We start from the raw sequence: 17706 nt of genomic DNA, 5'->3' as shown, positions 1-17706 counted from the left end.
TGGTCAATGGGTGTTGGGCCCGCCAAGTGTCAACTAATCCCCATTTCTGTTGCCAGTTACTATGCACTTCTGCTAATTTATGCACCAGTGAATTCAGGAGGGGGGGGTGGGAGCGATCCAAGGCAACATCAGTGACACAATTAAAATCGCCCCCTAGTAATAGTGGTCCCGTGAGGGCGGTCGCTAACTTATGTGAAAGCAGGGAGAAAAAGGCAGGTTGGTCCGCAATAGGCACATATACACATCCCAGAGTAAGGTCCCTACCATCTAACTTCCCCTGTACCACCACATTTTTGTCCTCTGGATCAAACAACTGTGTTGTGCATTGGAATGGAACTCCAGCCCTTACCCAAATCAGGACCCCCCTTGCATATGCAGAGTATGTAGTGTAATAAACCTGACCCCTCCAGCGGCGCTGCAGTGCTTTCCCCTCTTTCGCCAGGCGGTGGGTTTCCTGAAGGAATGCGATGTGTATGCCCCTACGGATCAGATATGAATGTATCTTGTGGCGCCTAACCATAGTATGCATGCCCCGCACATTCCATGTGAGACATGCGTAATCTAATGTGGGTCCCATTGCATGTAGTGACATTTAAGATGTTCAGCAACACTCAACCCCGTGACATGCCTGGGTCCCCTTAAAAAAATACAACAAGTAAAACATCCCAACTCCCCCTCCCCAGGACAGGCACCCAACGAGGCAACCCCATCCAAACTATGGCAATGTGCATATAAAGATCTATCAAGGGAAGGCAGCCCAGGACTCTACCATGATGCCTCCAGAACCCCTCTCTTGGCCCCTCATTCGAGTTAAAACATCCATCCGGCCCCCCACAAGCGTGTACCGGGTCCTCCCCGGGCTTCCAACCAGTCCCAAGCGGCCTGCGGTGTGAGAGAAAAGTGCGTGTCCCCCTCGGCAGTCACTCGTAACCGGGCCGGGAACAGCATGGCATAGGGAAGGTGAAGTTGGCGGAGCTTCCGCTAGACAGCCAGGAAGGAGGTTCTGTGGCGCTGCACCTCTTGTGGCGCTGCACCTCTCAAGTATAATCTGGGAATATCATTACTTTGCTGTTCCCAATCCATGAATTCTGTTGCTCCCAGGCCCTCTACAAAATGAGATTGCGGTCTCGGTAGTGTAGCAGTCTCACCACCATTGGGTGAGGTGGAGCTCCAGGCTTAGGGGGGGCGAGCTGGGACCCTGTGCGCCCACTCCAGCGCATAAAATGTGGAAACGCCCTCCGGCACCACCTCTGCTTTCAGCCATGCCTCCAAGAACTGTACCGCATCTGCTCCCTCCTCTCGCTCCGGGACTCCTACTACGCGGAGGTTGTTGCGCCTTGATCACCATTTACTGTCCTCCGCCCTCACCTCCAGCACTTTAACTCTATGTACCACCTCATTCAGTGACTTTTGCAAGGCGGTAACCCTAGCAGGAATGTCGTTCATGGTGGTTTCATTGATCGCCACCCGCTCTTTAAGTTTCCGGTGGTCGTCCTTTAACAGGGAAAGAACTGAGCCAATGACATCCATCCTCTTCTCCAGCGTCTCCCTCGAGCTATGATGGCCTGCATGATTTCTCCCAAGGAAGGGTCCCCGGGCTGCATGAGTGCACCGCGCACAGCGGAACCATCCTCTTCATCCGTGTGTCGGTCCGTCTCCTCTATCTGCAATACCTCAAACCCCTTTCTCTTGGTCACCCTGCCCATCTTGATACTCGCAGGAAACAATGGTTAGTAAGAACAGCGGATTCTATATGCTCGCCTTCCCTCGGCCAAGAGTTTGGTGACTCTCCTCGTGTCCGGGCAGGGCCGCACGGGTCAGTCCAATGAGCCACTAGCCTAGTGGACTCTCCCGTCAGCAGGGCGCACTTCTCGCCAAACCTCCGCTCAGTTGATCCCGTAGTCGAAGTGCGCCAGCAGGCAGTGTGCCCCCAGCACCTCGTGGCCAGGAAATTGCACGCTGACCCAGCACGCGCCTCAGTCTCGTAAGCAGCTGCCCGGCACTCCTAGGCTTCCTATAGCAGCAGTTCCCACCGCAGGCTCATCTCGCAGACCTGTAGCACGGTTTAGGTTCAGAAGGGACCTCAGAGCGTCCATCAATGCTTCTCAGGCCTTGCTAGCTCCGTAGCGACAGCTGCCCTCGCTTCCGGCCTGGAACACCCTCTTTACATGCCGCCCCTGGCCTTCACCTCCCACCTGGAGCCCAAAGCAGTCGCAGCTGCCTCCACGCTGATCCGGTGATTGCTCTACCTGTCCCCAGGACTGTCTCCTTCACCAGGTGGCTAACCGGACGTGATGGACCACCATGCAGAGCTCACGATCAAGTGGGTGCCTCAATCAAGAACGAGTGTCCCACCGTGGCACCTGAGAGGCGAGACTGTGGCCCCCCACTTCAATTCCGGGGTATTCCTCAATGCACCCCCATCCCCTCAGGCCACTGTCCAGGAGGCGCCCCGGTCAGTCCCCAGGGCTCTGTCAGGCCCTGTGCCTGGTACTCAGTTCCAACAACTGCACCGAGATCTGCGCCGACAACCGGGGGAATGGCGCCAATCTACAGCGCGGGCACCACCATCTTAGGGTCAGGCAAATGCGGCCGGCAAGCAAACCAGGGAACACTGCCCACTCCTGTCACCTTCTCACTGCTGATGGTCAGGGTGGGCCACCACCTCCGTTCCGGCGTCCGTAGGGAAGACCGGGGAGCTCATAAGGCACCTCCTGCATCCACGACCGTCTCCCGGTCAGGCCTCTCCTTCGCCACATAAGGCCACCATTTTGAGACTCAGCTCAGCGGTTCGCAGCAGGAAGGGGAAAAGGGCTTGTCTCCCTCGCAGGCGTCCTGCACTCCACCTGATGGAAGCACCGGGCTTTCCGCCCCACGATGCAGTGTTGGTTGCCCGGTACAGTGGTTAGGATCAGTAGGTAAGAAGGGCGGCCGTGGAGGAGCTCTGGAGACCGCTGCCGCTCAAATCGATGCCAAAGCCACGCCCCTAGCGACAGCTTGCTAATAGGGCAATGGAATTATTGCCGCTTTGCGACCGAAAACGGCTGCAAAAGCGGCGATAATGTAATTTTGCCTGCCTTGATAATATGCCCCTTAGTTTCCACGCCGGAACAATACTAATGCAGCATGCCTCACTTTTATGCAGCCATCCTTATAATAAAGAGCAAATATTAACCCTCCACCCAGCTGGCTACCCAATGTACATCATGTATTTTTTTAGGCCTTAAAACAAGTTACTGGGAAAACACCTCCATAACCATGCCTATTCCGTTTTTCCTGGTAAACATACCCCTAGCAGCAAGCTTTTCCAAAACTCTGTTTCCATATGACAATAATATTAATATAGTTATCGGCCTTATAAGGATAAAAGGCTCAGTTAAGATGACAGGTTTGAACCTGTGACCATAAGGTCAAACATTGACCCATACAGTTTGTGCATTAGTCCACTAAACCACTACATTGTGTTGTTATCTGTAGTAAAAAAGATTCTAATAGTTTGTATTTGTTTTCTACGGGTTTATATTCTAACTCCCCAGGCTGCATATTTAAAGTCCACACAGTTAATACCTCATACACTAGCACGTTTAACCTTCCACCAAGCAAGCTACCCAATGTACAGGCTGTATTTTTTTAGGCCCTAAAACAAGTTAATGGGAAAACTTCACCAAAACAACCATATGTTATGTTATGTTATGTTATAGGTTGTTTTGTAGCGCGCTCTGCTACTGGGGAGTATCCTGGCGCGTTGCGGAGGTGACCAAACATAACACAGAGAGACAGCCTAGACCTAACAAACAAACAGATGGGTCTTGAGATCCTACTTATATCTACCATTCTTTCAAACGCTTATTTATCTCCAAAGTGTGGTAATCATTAAAACACAATTCAAAGGAACAGAGGAGACCGAAGGATTATATAATGCATACATAAATACATATCAGGTCCCAAAAGCAAGACCAATTGCATTGCAAAAGCTTGTTTCCAATGGTCAAGGGCTAGGCAATCCTTTATTTTTTCCGTAGTAAATTTTGTCTCATCTTTTGCCAACAACCTTCGCCAAAAATTAAGTCCCGCTATTCTAATGGTGTCACTTATATATGGTACAGCCAATTCTCTATGTACAATATAATTGGCTGTATGGCTTTGTACTGCCAGAAATCTTATCAAAAATGTGTTTTTGTGTATTTATAAAGTGACAGTGTTTGCGCTCCCCCATACTGCTGCCCCATAGCAGGCACCAGTCACACACTTTGTTCTATACAGAGTGAGTATCTCCCTCACAGGCTTATTTCCCATTTTGGCTGAAAATCTAAATATTCCCACAGCTACTCTTAAGAATTTCAAATTACATGAATCAATGTGTGGTTTCTAACAGCCCTTTTTATTAAAAAGGATGCCCAAATAAACAAAAGTTGGCATTCTACCTATGACTACTCCTCCCAAGTTATGTTGTCTATTCTTCATTTTGGTCTTTCCACATGTCATGATAAAGGTTTTAGAAGGTTTAGCTGTAAATCCTTTTCTGTCATGTACTGGGCAAACTTCTCGATTAGACATTGTAGTCCATTCGCTGTCCTTGATAAAAGGGGTGAAAATTGCAAAAAACACAGTTGAAGGACAGAATGTAGAACAATGTCATACATTCACCCCAGTACAAGGATCTGGGCCTAAATCCATCATTTTTTTGCACTCCACACCACCCTGGGTTAGACACTGGCTATATGCAAATCAGCTCTGACCCTGTGCCTCATGGGAACAGTCCAGTCCGAACTACCAAGCCATGTCTTTCCCAGACCGGAATCAAGCATAAAAGGACCGGTTTCTGGCTATCAGCCTTCATCAGCCTAGATAGCTTGACTCCAGTGGTGTGGAGAGCCTGGGACTCACGTCTGAGTATACCCAGCACACTCGGGGTGAAAATTGCAAAAAACACAGTTGATGGACAAAATGTAGAACAATGTCATATATTCACCCCAGTACAAGGATCTGGGCCTAAATCCATTGTTTTTTTGCACTCCGCATCACCCTGGGTTAGACACTAGCTATATGCAAATCAGCTCTGACCCTGTGCCTCATGGGAACAGTCCAGTCCGAACTACCAAGCCATGTCTTTCCCAGACCGGAAACAAGCATCCAAGGACCGGTGTCTGGCTATCAGCCTTCATCAGCCTGGATAGCTTGACTCCAGTGGTGTGGAGAGCCTGGGACTCACGTCTGAGTATACCCAGCACACTCGGGTGAAAATTGCAAAATCACAGTTGATGGACAGAATGTAGAACATTGTCATACATTCACCCCAGTACACGGATCTAGGCCTAAATCCATCGTTTTTTTGCACTCCACACCACCCTGGGTTAGACACTGGCTATATGCAAATCAGCTCTGACCCTGTGCCTCATGGGAACAGTCCAGTCCGAACTACCAAGCCATGTCTTTCCCAGACCGGAATCAAGCATCCAAGGACCGGTTTCTGGCTATCAGCCTTCATCAGCCTGGATAGCTTGACTCCAGTGGTGTGGAGAGCCTGGGACTCACGTCTGAGTATACCCAGCACACTCGGGGTGAAAATTGCAAAAAACACAGTTGATGGACAGAATGTAGAACAATGTCATACATTCACCCAGTACAAGGATCTGTGCCTAAATCCATCGTTTTTTTGCACTCCACACCACCCTGGGTTAGACACTGGCTATATGCAAATCAGCTCTGACCCTGTGCCTCATGGGAAAAGTCCAGTCCGAACTACCAAGCCATGTCTTTCCCAGACCGGAATCAAGCATCCAAGGATCGGTTTCTGGCTATCAGCCTTCATCAGCCTGGATAGCTTGACTCCAGTGGTGTGGAGAGCCTGGGACTCACATCTGAGTATACCCAGCACACTCGGGGTGAAAATTGCAAAAAAACACAGTTGATGGACAGAATGTAGAACAATGTCATACATTCACCCCAGTACAAGGATCTGGGCCTAAATCCATCGTTTTGTTGCACTCCACACCACCCTGGGTTAGACACTGGCTATATGCAAATCAGCTCTGACCCTGTGCCTCATGGGAACAGTCCAGTCCGAACTACCAAGCCATGTCTTTCCCAGACCGGAATCAAGCATCCAAGTACCGGTTTCTGGCTATCAGCTTTCATCAGCCTGGATAGCTTGACTCCAGTGGTGTGGAGAGCCTGGGACTCACGTCTGAGTATACCCAGCACACTCGGGGTGAAAACTGCAAAACACACAGTTGATGGACAGAATGTAGAACAATGTCATACATTCACCCCAGTACAAGGATCTGGGCCTAAATCCATAGTTTTTTTTGCACTCCACACCACCCTGGGTTAGACACTGGCTATATGCAAATCAGCTCTGACCCTGTGCCTCATGGGAACAGTCCAGTCCGAACTACCAAGCCATGTCTTTCCCAGACCGGAATCAAGCATCCAAGGACCGGTTTCTGGCTATCAGCCTTCATCAGCCTGGATAGCTTGACTCCAGTGGTGTGGAGAGCCTGGGACTCACGTCTGAGTATACCCAGCACACTCGGGGTGAAAATTGCAAAAAACACTACCACTGCTGTATCATGGACGGCGGTTCCTCTGGTGTTATCTAGATGTTCATAATAATGTCCATTAGTTATATTGAGGGCATACAATACCAGCTGGCTTATTAATGTAGCAATTTGACCCGTTTTCTATATCGAGGTCTACCATGTTACAGCAGTCCGTAGGAAAGAATTGTACACTCAAGCAGTCATTCAACTTATTTGTCTTTTCATTACCTACACGCACAATTCTCTCCAAAACACTCTCTATATTTCCCATATGTCAATCAATCTCACTACATGATCTGATTAATTCATACCTATTATATGTAGGGATATTTCAAATTGGTCTGCGGAAGATAGAGCCATTTCCCTTCATATCTACGTCATTTGGCCTATAAAAGTAGCCTAATGGGACAGCAGTTATATATTCCATCATCTCCAAATTCATTTCCATGGCATTATTTATAAGTATCCCCAGCAAGTCTTCCACCAACTCTCTACTATGAAATTCACCACCACACAATCTCCCCTACAATGTTTCCTGGAGCTCCCTACCCAGCTCATTCTCCTCAACATTATGATATTTTGTTGTAATACAGTAATGTCAATATTCGTGTTTGCATTTACCCAATGAGTCACCTGACTCTTTAATTTCTCATATGGTTCAAACAACTTATGTTTTAACCTGGGCATAATTTTAAGAACAATAACATAGGGTGTCTCCCGGGAAGGACGATGTAGAGGATCGTCTATAGTATTCTCCATTTTATTAGTTCCTTTCATTATGCTAGGTGCTGTTTTCTTGACAGTGAAAATACGACTCTACATTTATGCTCTCAGAATTGTGAGTTAAGCCCCTTACATGGGGTGTCATTTTACTTACTTTGGAGTACCTCTTTCTATCTGAATTCGGATTCAACTTTATTGGAGATTTTTATTCCACTTTGTATTTATTACGTGATATTGACCGTTGAATGCGGTGTAAGAACATACCTTATTTGAATTGCCCTGATGAAGTCTGTTGCATATACAGCTTTGAGACGAAACACGTGTTGGCTAGGATCCACATGAATGCTGTCATAAAAAAATAAAAGAAGAAGAAAAAAAACACGTGTGGACTTAAACCTTTGTTGGACTTTTAGTGTGGACAATTGTACCCCTTTTTATGCTCGGGATACAACAGACTTTGGTGCTGCTTTATGTTCTGTAGCCGGCCTTCGGCTTGGTTTAGGTGGAATATTGTCCCCTGGTACAGGCTTGGTGGAATCCTTTCCATGTTTAATTTCATGGTTGATTCTACTACCTCCACCATCAGTTGATCTGCTTTGTGGGTTTTCCCCTATAATGGGTATACTCGCTATAGGGGGTATGCTCAGGTTTTTGGACGCAAAAAGGCCAGACACCAACTCAGTTAAAAAAGTTACATCCTTTTGTACAAACTTTATCTCAGACATAAGAAGACGTTCAATACAGTCCAATTTGGACTGTCCTTTTTAAAATAATGTCTCAAGGTTACACATCCCTTGACTATCAGTGCTTGAGTCTCTCCTTTTGACGTATCTATAAGTTTGTCCCCTTTCTTTAACTTCTGCTTTGTCCTCTGCTTTGCCGCGGTAACTTCATCGGTACTATTCTTCATTCTTGGCAATTGCTTAACTTTTTTTACTTTCGAATTTGTTTTATTGGTTTCAAGAGCGTCATTTGTCATTACAATGCAAGGAAGTCGTAGCATGCAAAAAAGGCAATCAAGCAGATAAGATTCACAGTGTACAGAGAGTATATGAATGTTCATTTGTGCCCAGTAGAGCAGGGATACGATATTAGAGGAGCAGACACTCCTTGCCATGCAACAATGAAATCATAGTAAGAAAAACCCCAACTGTAACCCCCCCATGTTCCCCCGTCCCACCTCTCGGTTCCCACCCCGCCCAGTGTGCAGGTCATGTGGGGTAGTCGAGGCCTCAACCTCGTGATGACGAAAGCGGTCACTCAGGTGGACGTGTGGATTCATTCGTGTTCGCGGTAAGTCTAAGAATACGTAGGTATTTAGGGCACTTGATCTCATTAAATTCCCTGGACAGAAGGGAGAGCAGTGGGAGCCACACTTTTTGGTAAGCAGCCGTGGACTGCATAATCGTGACGTGAATGCGCTCCATGCCTAGGGTAAACCATATCTTATGTAATCAACCTGTGTGAGTAGGTCTAGTGGTAGAGCCCCATAGGGAAAGGATGTGTTGTGTCGCGGCCTGCATAGCCACTCCCATCTGGCAACTTCTAAGGGATTTCAGGGGGAATGTGAGTGCATTGGGTAATCCCAAAATGGCGTAAGCCGGGAATCTAGGTATTTCAGTTTCAAATACTGAGTCAATGTCGTCCAAGACAGCCTTCCAATAGTCTTGAACCTCTCTGCATTCCCATAGAAGGTGTGTTAGAGAGCCCTTTTCCCCACAGCCCCTCCAGCATCATGCGCTGCGCGCGGGGTTACCTTTGTTGAGCCGGGCCGGTGTAAGCTGCCAATGTATAGCCAATTTCGTCGCTGTTTCCCTGGCAGCTGTGTTGTGGGTGGTATGTGCAGCTCTATAGTAGACATAGCCCCATTCCTTATGGGACAGCGCTCTCCCCAGCTCTGCCTCCCATCGCCTCTGGCCCGCTGTTTTACCCGTCGGGGTGGTTGGTGTAAGCATTTTGTAAAGGTCTGTGATGAGGTGCTTGTCAGAGTCCTTCGTCACCAGCCATTTCTCGAAGACTGTCATGGGCCTACCTACCCAGGGGAGAACGTTTGGATGGGTGAGCCAGTGCTGGAGTTGGAAATACTGGAAAAGCTGAGGAGAAGCTACATCGTAGTTTTGAATTATGTCTGTGAGAGGGAGGAAACCTCGCAAGTCAAAAAGGTGACCGGCAGAGAAGCTACCAATTCCGCGTCATTGCCGGAAGGTGTTGGGGTCTTTGCCCGGAGGGAACTCCGGGTTATCCAGAACAGGCGTAAAGGGAGAGGGGAAAGTAGTGAGATTCCGTTTGGTCGCAACCGTGTTCCAGACCTGCATGACAGTGTGGGTGATAGGGGATCGCAACTTGTAGCGTGGTCTGTGTTGTCGAGGAAGAAACGGGATCTTCCGAAGGGAGGTTCCCGCCATTGCTCTGTCCTGGAATAACCAGCGTTTTTCGGACTCTGGCCTAAACCATTCCACCAGGTATCGGAGCTGCGCCGCTTGGAAATATTGCAGCAAGTTGGGGATACCAAGACTACCCTCATCCGTGGGCCTGTAAGCTCGGTGTTTATTTAGGCGTGCACGTTTGCCCTCCCAGATGAAGTGATGGATAGCAGCTTGGAGGACTGGAATGATGCCCTTAGGGTGGAACATAGGGAGTGTCTGAAAAAAGTACAGGATCTTAGGCAGAGTCGACATCTTGACCGCCGTGATGCGGTCAAGTAGAGACAGTGGTTGCTTGGCCCACCGAGCCAGATCAGACCGGATCCGGGAGGAGAGGGTCGTGTAGTTATGAGTCAACGTGGAGTCTGTGGAGGTCGTGAGTGCTATACCCAGGTATGGAAGATGTGCCGCAGAAGAGACACCTCCTCCGTAAGCAGGAGGGGCAGTGTGTTCGTGGGCGTTTCTGCCCAGGGGTAAAATAAGGGATTTCCCTTTGTTGATTTTGAAGCTGGAAATGACGCCAAATGATTCTAGCTCCTCCAGGAATGCGGGGACGGAGTCGTCGGGTGCATCCAGAGTGGCAATGATATCATCGGCGTAGAGGCCTATGACGTGGGGCTCGTGGCCAAAACTCATACCTCGGATGTTAGGGTTGTCACGGATCTTCTGCACGAGAGGCTCTACGTAAAGGGCGAAAAAAAGGGGTGAGAGGGGACAACCCTGTCTCGTGCCCCGCTGGATTTCAAATGGAGCAGAACGCAAGCCTCCCAAATGGACGCGAGCTTGGGGACGGTGGTAACAACTCGCGATCCAGGTCTGAAACCTATCACCTACGCGGAAGGGCCGTAGGACCTGTTGAAGGAAGTGCCAGTCCACCCGGTCAAATGCCTTCTCAGCATCAATGGCCAGCAGGGCGGAGTCCGAGTTCTGAAAGTGAGCTTTATCTATCAGGTGTAGTATACGTTTAGTATTGTCGATACATTGGCGATTGGGGACGAAGCCGGATTGACCAGGCTCTAGGATCCCAGGCAAACATGGGCCAAGGCGCGCAGCCAAGATCCCAGTAAAGATCTTCAGGTCCAGATTAAGTAGGGATATGGGGCAGAATGCCGAACAGCTGGAGGGTTTTTTTATCTGGTTTGGGCAGTACGACAATCTCAGCCGCTAACAGAAGGGATAGAGCTCGGGCCCTTGAAGGAGTTAAAAAGCTGTGTGAGGACCGGGGCCAACAGTGGACAAAAGGTTTTATAAAACCCGGCCGAGAATCCATCTGGGCCCGGAGATTTCAGAGGGCGCAGGCGGGAGATAGCTGCAATGACTTCGTCTAAGCAGATAGGGGCGTCCAAGGAATATACATTTTCCTGCGACAGCTCCATTATATTCGCCGATTCTAAGTATCGATGGATCTCTTCCGGCGACACTTCGACAGCTTTGTATAATGTAGCGTAAAACGTACGAAATGCTTCTGCTGTCTGAGCCTCGCCAGAGATGTCTTGGCCGGTATCATCTGTCAGACTAGTAATTTGGGAGCTTTGAGTTTTCGCTCTCAGGGCACTAGCAAGTAAGCGGCCTGTTTTGTTCCCCCCGACATAGTAAGAGTGGCGTAGGCACAAAGCGGCAAATTCCGCCCGGTCCGTATCCAGACTGGCCAACTGGGCTCTGGCGGATTTAAGTTGTCTCCATACCCTTGGGGCACCTGTGCGGCTATGGACCCTCTCGAGTTTCCAGACACGGGCCGTGAGGTCAGCCCTCTTCGCTTTGCATTCCTTGGCCTCCGCTAACGCGATGGCAACGAGCTCACCTCTAGCTACAGCTTTCAAGGCCCCCCAGACGGCGGTCACGGGGGTCTCGGGGGTGTCATAAAGCGCCAGGTAGTCGGTAATTAAACAACAGGGGGTGGTGAAGGAGAGAGTTTCTGAATTAAGCAGAATACTCTCACCCAGTCAAGAGATCAGGGCTTAATCCAACACCGTTTTTTAGCTCACTGCACCATCCCAGCTCAGAACCTGGCTATATGCAAATTAGTCTGTTCCTGGCCCAGTGCATCATGGGAACAGGGCAAACCAAACTACCAAGCCAATTCTTTCACTGGGAAGGAAACAAGCTACTGGGGACCGGTTTCTGGCATTTCAGCCGTCTTCGGCCCGGCTTGCTTGAATCCTGATGGTGCAATGAGCTAGGGACTCACGTCTGAGTATACCCTTCCACGCTTATGGTGGACAAAATAATTAAACAACAGGGGGTGGTGAAGGACAGAGTTTCTGAATTAAGCAGAATACTCTCACCCAGTCAAGAGATCAGGGCTTAATCCAACACCGTTTTTTAGCTCACTGCACCATCCCAGCTCAGAACCTGGCTATATAAAAATTAGTCTGTCCCTGGCCCAGTGCATCATGGGAACAGGACAAACCAAACTACCAAGCCAATTCTTTCACTGGGAAGGAAACAAGCTACCGGGGACCGGTTTCTGGCATTTCAGCCGTCTTCGGCCCGGCTTGCTTGAATCCTGATGGTGCAATGAGCTAGGGACTCACGTCTGAGTATACCCTTCCATGCTTATGGTGGTCCTTGGATGCTTGATTCCGGTCTGGGAAAGATATGGCTTGGTAGTTCGGACTGGACTGTTCCAGTGAGGCATAGGGTCAGAGCTGATTTGCATGTAGCCAGTGTCTAACCCAGGGTGGTGTGGAGTGCAAAAAAATGATGGATTTAGGCCCAGATCCTTGTACTGGGGTGAATGTATGACATTGTTCAACATTCTGTCCATCAACTGTGTTTTTTGCAATTTTCACCCCGAGTGTGCTGGGTATTTTCAGACGTGAGTCCCAGGCTCTCCACAACACTGGAGTCAAGCTATCCAGGCTGATGAAGGCTGATAGCCAGAAACCGGTCCTTGGATGCTTGATTCAGGTCTGGGAAAGACATGGCTTGGTAGTTCGGACTGAACTGTTCCCATGAGGCACAGGGTCAGAGCTGATTTGCATATAGGCAGTGTCTAACCCAGGGTGGTGTGGAGTGCAAAAAACAATGGATTTAGGCCCAGATCCTTGTACTGGGGTGAATGTATGATATTGTTCTACATTCTGTCCATCAACTGTGTTTTTTGCAATTTTCACCCCGAGTGTGCTTGGTATACTCAGACGTGAGTCCCAGCCTCTCCACACCACTGGAGTCAAGCTATCCAGGCTGATGAAGGCTGATAGCCAGAAACCGGTCCTTGGATGCTTGATTCCGGTCTGGGAAAGACATGGCTTGGTAGTTCGGACTGGACTGTTCCCATGAGGCACAGGGTCAGAGCGGATTTGCATATAGCCAGTGTCTAACCCAGGGTGGTGTGGAGTGCAAAAAAACGATGGATTTAGGCCCAGATCCTTGTACTGGGGTGAATGTATGACATTGTTCTGCATTCTGTCCATCAACTGTGTTTTTTGCAATTTTCACCCCGAGTGTGCTGGGTATACTCAGACGTGAGTCCCAGGCTCTCCACACCACTGGAGTCAAGCTATCCAGGCTGATGAAGGCTGTTAGCCAGAAACCGATCCTTGGATGCTTGATTCCGGTCTGGGAAAGACATGGCTTGATAGTTCGGACTGGACTGTTCCCATGAGGCACAGGGTCAGAGCTGATTTGCATATAGCCAGTGTCTAACCCAGGGTGGTGTGGAGTGCAAAAAAACGATGGATTTAGGCCCAGATCCTTGTACTGGGGTGAATGTATGACATGGTTCTACATTCTGTCCATCAACTGTGTTTTTTGCAATTTTCACCCCGAGTGTGCTGGGTATACTCAGACGTGAGTCCCAGGCTCTCCACACCACTGGAGTCAAGCTATCCAGGCTGATGAAGGCTGATAGCCAGAAACCGGTCCTTGGATGCTTGATTCCGGTCTGGGAAAGACATGGCTTGGTAGTTCGGACTGGACTGTTCCCATGAGGCACAGGGTCAGAGCTGATTTGCATATAGCCAGTGTCTAACCCAGGGTGGTGTGGAGTGCAAAAAAACGATGGATTTAGGCCCAGATCCTTGTACTGGGGTGAATGTATGACATTGTTCTACATTCTGTCCATCAACTGTGTTTTTTGCAATTTTCACCCCAAGTGTGCTGGGTATACTCAGACGTGAGTCCCAAGCTCTCCACACCACTGGAGTCAAGCTATTCATGCTGATGAAGGCTGATAGCCAGAAACCGGTCCTTGGATGCTTGATTCCGGTCTTGGAAAGACATGGCTTGGTAGTTCGGACTGGACTGTTCCCATGAGGCACAGGGTCAGAGCGGATTTGCATATAGCCAGTGTCTAACCCAGGGTGGTGTGGAGTGCAAAAAAACGATGGATTTAGGCCCAGATCCTTGTACTGGGGTGAATGTATGACATTGTTCTACATTCTGTCCATCAACTGTGTTTTTTGCAATTTTCACCCCGAGTGTGCTGGGTATACTCAGACGTGAGTCCCAGGCTCTCCACACCACTGGAGTCAAGCTATCCAGGCTGATGAAGGCTGATAGCCAGAAACCGGTCCTTGGATGCTTGATTCCGGTCTGGGAAAGACATGGCTTGGTAGTTCGGACTGGACTGTTCCCATGAGGCACAGGGTCAGAGCTGATTTGCATATAGCCAGTGTCTAACCCAGGGTGGTGTGGAGTGCAAAAAAACGATGGATTTAGGTCCAGATCCTTGTACTGGGGTGAATGTATGACATTGTTCTACATTCTGTCCATCAACTGTGTTTTTTCAAGGTAGTCGGTAAGGCATGTTTGAAGTTGTTTGATAACTTCCGGCCGCTGCAGGAGAGTTTTGAGTAAACGCCACAACACTGGGGGGCGAGCGGACCTGGGAACTTGTACAGTTAACTCCACAGCGTCGTGGTCAGAAAGCGCCGCAGGGACCATGTCAATGTCTTTGAGAATAGGGAGCAGATCGGGCGAGCCTAAGATGTGGTCCAACCTAGCGTATGTGTGATGAACGTGTGAATAGAACATGAATTGCAATGAAGTGGGGTGTGCTGATCTCCAAAGGTCCAACAGGCCATGGTCCCGCAGCCATTCTTTCCCAGCAGCTGTTATGGCACCTGAATCCCCGCTCCGATGACCTGATCTGTCTGTGTCAGAGTCCATCACCAGGTTAAGGTCCCCCCCGACAAGCTCGAAGCGCGGTTGAGGAATGAAGTGACTCCGAGATGGCTTGTTTCAGGAAGGGTTCTTGGCCCGAGTTCGGGGCGTATAGTGAAGCAATTGTAAAGTGTTGCCCCCCTAGAAGGAAGGTGTGTGCTAGCTGCCTGCCCTTGATCTACCCAACTTTGCCCCCCACGGAGCTGCAGAAGCGCTTGGAGATTAAAATAGCCACTCCCGCCATTTTTGTCGGGAGCGGGGAAAAGAGCTGGTGGGGAAAAGCGCGTGAGCGCATCCTGTGCCAATCTTTAGGTAAAAGGTGGGTTTCTTGGAGTAGGCATATATCTGCCTCAGAATTCTCCAAGTATGAGATCACCGCCCTTTAACATTCAAAGTCAATACCTTCAGAGTGGACTTCATCACGTGGGATCATGGAAACCCTGATCTATGTAGTAACAAACCTCCCTCGGGACCGAAGGGGTGAATCACAACAAGGGCATCACTAACTTTCCCATTTCAGCACACTGGGCCCCCCCATGCACCCCCCGTTCCCCCCAAAAACCTCCCTCCCAAACAACCCAACTGCCAAACTGACTAACCATAGTCCATAGCCATAGTCCCAAAGTTGAACCTGCCCCCCCTCACCTCCCGTGTCCCTCCCCATCCCTCCAACCAAGAAAAGACATAGTCCCAGTCCTGCCAGTTCGCACAGGGCCGTGGTAAAGTTTCGTACAAGGGTCTTATCCGATGGCGGCCACGCCGGACCCCCACCCAACCCCCTCAGCACCAGCGATGTTCAAGCTATAAGTGATCTCCCATCTCGGGTATGAGTTATTCGGAGGAGGAGGATGTCTCTTTGGCAACTTCTGCCACTGCTGTTGCCCGTTCCTGTGAGATGATGGTCGATCGGGCTTCAAGCGATGCGAAGGGGACCGTCTCCGGCCCACCGTCTGCCAGCCTCCCTTTGAGGGCCATCGTGGATTTCTTGTTGGTGGTACATCGGCATCTTGATCAATTCCTAGAAGGATGCAGGTGTCTGTAAGTGATATCAGTTGATGTATCGTTCCATTCCATTTGAAGTTCAGTCTGAATGGGTGACCCCAGGAATAAGGGAACTCCTGGCTTTTCAGGAAGTCTGTTGCTGTTGTAAACTCCTTACGTTTCTGCAATGTGATGGTTGACAGGTCCTGATATAGGGTGACAAGGGGTTGTGCTTGTCGGGCTTCCCGTAGGATCCGCTCCTTCAGCGGAAAGTCAGGGAGAAAGGCCAGGATGTCTGGCGGAGGGACAGAGGCGCGCCGAGGCAATCCGACCTTATGCGCTCTGTCAATGCATATATTAAAGTCTGCAGGCTCCCCTAGAATATTCCGGAACAGGGCTTGCAAGTATCCCACGACGTCGATCCCCTCCGCTTTTTGAGGGACCCCCCGGACCCGTATGTTATTGCGCCGGGAACGGTTTTCAAGGTCCTCCGTGTGGGCCTGAAGGTCCAACTGCTGGTCCGTGAGTCTCAGGACTTCTTGTTGGAGATGTGTGATTTCGTCGCTCCTGGTGTGGTCGGCCCCCTCGATCGCCTCCACCCATTCACCAAGCCCCTCAATATCTTGCCGAAGTTCACGGTCCTCGCCCGCCAGCTCTTGCTTCAGGGACCTGAAGTCGTCTCTGAGAGAATTAAACAGGGTCTCTAGGAATGATCTAGTTATGGGTACCTGGTCGTCCGGTGGCGTGAGCGAGGTTTTCGCGGCCATTGGGAAAGGTGGGTCCTTGCTGGGTTTGGGCTGGGACTTGGCCAGCATTTCGGGAAGTGTTTGAGGCCCCTTTTTCCCCCTAAGGTTTGACATAGTGCAGCCCGCTACAGAAGCGATCCGGGTGGCCGGCCTTGAGTTCTCGAAGATAGGCCAGGGAACCAGCAGCTGAGTGCCAAGGGCAGGTCGTGTGCCATTTTTGTGTGTGAGAGAGTTGCTCGGCGTACTCTGGGCACAAGCCCGCGAGGTAGTCGTGGTTGTGCGTGCAGCCGAGCAACTCACAGCAATGGAGTGAGCAGATGCAAGCCTCTTGGCTGCTAAACAGCCCCCTGACAGTCTCTCGTGCGTTCCTAGATGAGCAGGCCGCTACATTCAGTCCGATGGCCACCAGTCTCCCCCTTTATGTAGGCGCAATCCCCTTTAGGCAGCTCCCCGGTGGTCCCCCGTGTCGTCCCATGAGGCAGAGGTTTCCGATTACTAGGCCCGGAGGCCTGTGCTTCCTCCCCTGTGATGGCGGTGAGGCTCGGCTTGTCTGTCTGTTCCCCGCCGGGAGCTCGATTATGCCCCCCATTCCTTTTTTGCAGCACCCGCCCCCGCTCACCTCACCTTCTTTCCAGCGCAGTGGTTGTGGCTCTGCAGGGCCTTGTTCCTCTCGCTGCAGTATGCTCCGGTCCAGGGCAAATCCTCCGCCACCCGAATGGGGGGATGCGGCAGCTGGGCCAGCCCAGTCCGTGGTGAAGCAGTGTGGTGCATGGCCGACCAGGCCTCCTCCTCGCTGCGGGGCCAATCAGTGGATCCCCACAGAGGACCGTGGGTGTGCAGCTAGTAGGCCCGGAGCCGGGGCCTCGATTTTGCTGTGCCCGGCTGGGCCGCTCCCCACCGCGGGCTTGAATGAGTGCACCCTGGGGGGGCCCTGTCTTCTCAGGGCCAGCGATTGAGGGCTCCTGCAGCAAAGTTCGCCTGGTCGCCTCCTTGGCGTGAGGGGTAGGGGCGGCGGGCCGTAGGCCGGTTAGCCATTTATCGCGGCCACCATTGCTGCGGCCGCGACCAAGGAACTCACAGAAAATTCTGCTTCACTGGCGTATGTAGGCGCCGCTGCAGGATCCCCGTCGTTTGCTGCTGCTTTTGCCGACTACTCCCGGTGTTGTGGGGAGATCGGCGCTGCCG

This window comes from Lissotriton vulgaris, chromosome 4_1 (genome assembly GCF_964263255.1).
Source record: "Lissotriton vulgaris chromosome 4_1, aLisVul1.2, whole genome shotgun sequence".
Taxonomy (NCBI): Eukaryota; Metazoa; Chordata; class Amphibia; order Caudata; family Salamandridae; genus Lissotriton; species Lissotriton vulgaris.
This window is presented reverse-complemented; position numbering follows the sequence as displayed.